The following is a 5,955-nucleotide window of genomic DNA, read 5'->3' on the forward strand; positions in this document are numbered from 1 at the left end:
CAACAGCGTGTTCGCATCGCTATTCCTTAATTGGAAGGAATAAATTCATGTTATTCATCTGTATATTACTGGACATGGGGTGGTTTAGCCTCTAGGTGACTTTAAAATGCTAACGAGGTATCAAATGCTGATGCAGTCAATGAAGCGAGTAATGAGAATGTGAACAAGCAGATGTTTATCACTCGAGGAATATCACGTGTTGGAGACTGGAGATTTCCCGAGACGAAAATTAACGAATAATCAATATTTCAACGGAACATGAAAACATAAATAATATTAATATTAATAGTTATTCATACTATTTCCAAAACTCTTGGGAGCTGTAGAAGTCTTAGAAGGAAAATACTTTTATACAAGATATGGAATATATGCAAGGGAGTTCCCAATTTGTCGTTCACGGATCTGCTTCTGTGTTCCTACCTTATTCATGGGTAAAATCGCATCTACGTTTTGATTAGTAACTTTTTTCATTCATCAACAAAGCAGTGTTCCCCCACCCTTTTTTTTTTATCTGAAGTCAAATAGCTATTAGGGGATACGCTAATTAGAGAGAGAGAGATGAATTTCAAGCTATGGGTTTCGAAAGTGAATAGATATGCTCCAGAATAGAAGAGATTTAATATTAATATAATTAAGTTGTTTATTAACCGAAGAAACAGCTTAATGTATTAACATTTGCCAGGAAAGGAGAGAGGCCAGTGTTTGCAAGTGTAGGAAACAAGACTGTATCTTGGATAGCTGAAGAGGATGTAGATAGACTCAGGAAGACTCTGGGAACGGTCTGCATGACCCATTTTGATAAGAAAGATGTGAATAAATAAGGGATTTGATATCTGGAAGAACGAGAGTGCGTGCAAGATGGAAGTGAACAGCACAGTGTGTGTCTGAGTGTGTGTGTGTGTGTGTATGGAAATTCTAAGCGCCGCTGATAAGCCTTTTATGTAGGGTATGAACCAGCTGATTTTGCGAAATTTCTCTGTACAAATAAGTTTTCCATAGTTTGGTAGTTGAAGTATGAGGGCGACAGTGATATCAGTCATGTTGTCTTCTGCAGCCATCCCGTCTTCGGGGAATGCTATATTCAAACAAACAAACACACACACATATATATATAATGTGTGTGTGTGTGTGTGTGTGTGAATGAGTGTTGTGGGGTGTGTGTGTGTGTGTGTATTTTCATATTAAAAACTAATAGAAGTGAATGCAATTAGCGCCGCCTCTTCTTCGCCAAATGTAGTTTGTCCTTGAACTTGGGCATTATCGCCATTGTGGTCCCTAACCTCTTCCTTTGTCCTAAGGCATTGTTTTCATGCAGTCATCCTTATATAAAGCTCCCTTACGGGGGCAAGCAATTTGGGAATCTTCTGGCAATGCGAGGCTTCCGCTTCGGTAAGGTGGCCATCTCCTCATTAACGTCCTTCGTCACATGTCACATGCTTGATTACTGCTGAGGGTCGCGCCAGGAAGCCAGCCATACTGCTTTCAGGATTAAAAATAAAGAGGCGATAGCGAGACAAACCCTTAGCTCCCTTCCAAAACAATCTGGTCGCACCTCCCTCCCTCCCCCTTCACACTCGGGGCCACCTTCAGTCAGCCCCTCCGCATTCAAAAGCTCCTCCTCCTCCTCTGCCTCACCTGCCCTTTGCAATTACCCGAAACCCGGCTGTCTCTTGTTTGGCTGGGGGTCGTCGCCCTTCGTCTCTTGCGGCAGCTCGTGCTTAGCCTCACTCTTTTGGCGGGAATTTTTAAACGTCATCATAAGCTTCTGTCGCTTGTGTGGTTCCTCCCTCTCCTCCTCCTCCTCCTCCTCCCCCTACTCCTCTGCCCTTTCCTCGGTCGGGGATGTTCGCTGTCCTTTTCCTGCCCTTCAAGAATAGCCTCTTGTCAGTTGAGCATATCCTATAGAGAGCGCTCTAGCTTGTCGTCGTAGGCCAATTACTGAATGAGTTCTGTGACATATTTCGAGAGATGAAACTCCAAATCGGCCGCACAAACAGCGCTGTCCTTCAATAGGGGCGGGATGCAAGTCGTCAGAAGTCGCCCGGAGATAAGAAACACTCCTCCGCCTTAATCACTGTTACTACCACGTGGTATCCCGTCGGGATCAGTGACACACAAGTGCGTAGAGACGAAAATCACATAAATCCAGCGAGACCCTCAACCATTGGGCGAACGTGAGGGGCAGGAAGGACGAAGATCCCGGCTGCAGGGATAAGAACTTTAGCCCTCACGGACAGCGGTTAGGCGAGACAGGTGACGCGCGCCTGGCCCTACGCCGCGTGACAGGCAAAAGGAACTAATGCGCAACTTGCAGCAGTTGATACCATCGCTAGCATGCCGCGGACACGCCCCTCCTCCCATCACCATGGGTCATTGGCTCTCTCTCTCTCTCTCTCTCTCTCTCTCTCGATCCAGAGAAGGGAAGAGACAGAGAAAGAAAGTAAATGCTACACAGCCTTCGGGGGTCTAGGAAGCTTTGGGGGCTCCTTGATTGAAGCCTCGAAGCGATAGGAAATTCTTTGTTAACCGGGTCTCTAAAGTTCAGATTTTTTTATGATGAAAGAACGTGAAAGTGTTTTACAGTATCAGCCAATTTTGTTTTGAATATGGGCCACAAATGCATGCACGAACCATACATATACACACGCATATACACACATATATATGAGTGTGTTTTTGAATAATGCGGAAGGCTATGATATACCAAATCAACCTCGTTCACGGTATAGAAAATGCTCCAATGTATTTCAGTGATGAAGATGACAAACCCACTGTTAACAAAGAGGTCAATAAACGGTTCAGGGAATACGGAGGAATACAGAAAGTTCTACATTCTGGAATGAATGGTATGCACGAGTGATCAAACCAGGCCGAAGTTAAGAAGCTCTCGAGAGCATTGCAAAAGTTGCAAAAGTGCTGACTATCTGCAGAACAAACAGCAGTCAGTCTATGACACTGAGACAGTTGGGAGTCTAGTCTGTCTAGAGCAAGATGAAAAATGTATTGGTGTTAAATCCAAGTTTATCGACGACGCTGGCAGACAAAGCTAATCATCCACAGAAAAGGTAATGAGGGTGAAGTCTAAATCCCATAAGGGTGGCCATAAACTTCCTTTTCACTCGTAAAAGGCAGGAGTCGCTGAATCTATTAGACTGATCCTGACGACCTTGTGACGTCAACGGCTACGCCGAAGACGAGGTCTATAGATATCACGGGGCCATCATTTGCTGACAGAAGTTACGTTATGACAACAATGAAGGTTCTCGTGTAAGAGCTCTTAAGATCAAGTGCTAAAACTATTGTTTTGTAACTATTTGTTTAGAGAGATAGAGAGTTCTTTTGAGAGTGTACAGTTATTGGTGGCTGGGTTTTCCGGGATCACGCTTACTCTTTGACAACCATGAGAATGCAATAATAATGGAAAAAAACACACACACCACAAAGTATATATATATATATATATATATATATATATATATATATATATATATATATATATATATATAATGGAAAAACACACACACACACAAAGTATATATATATATATATCTTATATATATATATATATATAATATATATATATATATATATATATATGTATTATATATATTTATCATTCGCGAGAATAATTTGTTCTTTTCTCAAAAATAAAAATAATAGAGATGTATGTTAAAAGTGTGTGGGATAAAACGTTATTGTTTTTAATTCGCGTAAGACATACGCATGAGCACATACGTACATACATACATAAATAAATATGTACACACACACACACACACACACACCACCACACACACACATATATATATATATATATATATATATATATATATATATATATATATATATATATATATATATAATTGTTTTTATAATTCAAAATTAATTTTAAAAAAATCTCATGAGAGGTTCAAGCTAATATCCTTTTTTTTTTTTTTTTATTAACAATATAGTTCTGGAACTCATCTTGACTTCAGAATTTACACATTTGAGTTGTTTACTTGATTAATTATCATTTGAGTTGTTTGCTTGATTATCATGAAGAAAAGCACAAAGGTCAGGAGAGAGAGAGAGAGAGAGAGAGAGAGAGAGAGAGAGAGATGAACACAATCCTTCAAATTTAGTATCTACGTTTAAATCTTATAGATATAAATTATCTACATGATAGCGACAACTGTACACTAGTCATGTTGAATACTGAAAGTAAAAAGAAGGAATTTGCTACAAAATATTTCATAATTTTTTTATAATATTCTTCTCTCTTATCACAAATAGCCATTAACTTCATTAGGATCTCAACTGGCTAGCTAATAAACCTTTTGATTTAGTACACTTTCATATATCGTCACATTGCGTAATATTAATAAAAATGATAAATGATATGGACCAGGTGTTGAAATGGGTTGCTTCGATGTAAACTGATGTAGAGGTGAGTGAAGAACTTAATTTTAATGTACATAGAGTACTCGATGCACAGGGCATTTAGCTTTGGTTCTTCAATTAACGGATGAATGGGTACGTCAGTTTTATCTCCTTTTAAGAGACACACCAATTATATATAAATATACAGTATAGATATATAAATATATATAGATATATATATATATATATATGCATATATATATATATTATATATAATAATATACATATATATATATATATATATATATATATATATATATATATATATATATATATATATAATTATATTGTTATAATTGTAAGTCCTTTTTCTGAAAACGGAAGGTCCTCGGAAGAGTCTCTCTCTCTCTCTCTCTCTCTCTCTCTCTCTCTCTCTCTCTCTCCGTATCTTTTTTGGTTATGATAATGTCGTTTATGCAACAAAAGGATCAACGGGCAAAGGGAAGAATCTCAAAAGAACTGAAATGAATCTGAGAACAAATAAGAAGCGGAATCCGTTTATAGACATCTATTGGACAGACGGATAGGTTTTGAAAACCATATCCTTCTCAGTGACGTCAGTATCAAAATAGACGGATTCTAAAAATGGAAAGAAATTAGCCTCGAATTCACAGGTGACTTTGGTATTAGGAGCGTATTACCTGGTCTGGGCTGGATGATTTCCATGTAATGAAGACAAAAACACAATCGAGTTCGTTTCGCGCCAATGAACCATAACTTTAACTGCCTCGTGATTAGACTGCAGATTTCTTATACCCTTTTTTGGGGGGTATTATGAGGAGATTCTCTTATTCAAATAACTAATCGATGATTAGATACAATTGTAGCGTGATTGCAAAGCGGAAGATGACCTACCTGAGTAAATTTGACATATTTGAGTTCAAATTTATTTTCCTTTTCACTGAGTGGTTTCATATTATGTTGTGTGTGTGTGTAATGTATATATATATATATATATATATATATATGTATATATATATATATATATATATATATATATATATATATATATATATATATATATAATACATATATACATATATATACATATATATGTATACACACACACACACACATATATATATATATATATCTTTATATATATTTATATATATATATATATATATATATATATATATATATATCCTATATATCTATATATATATATAATATATATTATACTTATATATATATATATATATATATATATATTTATATATATATATATATACATTATATATAGATTATATATACTATATATAATATATATATATATATATATATAGATACATATATATATGTATATATATATATATATATATATACACACACATATATATATTTGTATATATGAATTTATTCATTATATTCCTCTATGCATGAAGTGAGGTACATGGCTCGCGCAATTGATCAAGATGTGATGTTTTATTCTCAACCTCCGAAATCAAGGTTATCGTAATAAAATTAATTCTGGCTCTTTCCTGCTTCATTTCCTATAAAAAAGAAGAGGGGTGGGTTAGGAAGGAACTGTAA

The sequence above is a fragment of the Macrobrachium nipponense genome, chromosome 35 (assembly GCF_015104395.2).
Source record: "Macrobrachium nipponense isolate FS-2020 chromosome 35, ASM1510439v2, whole genome shotgun sequence".
Lineage (NCBI taxonomy): Eukaryota > Metazoa > Arthropoda > Malacostraca > Decapoda > Palaemonidae > Macrobrachium > Macrobrachium nipponense.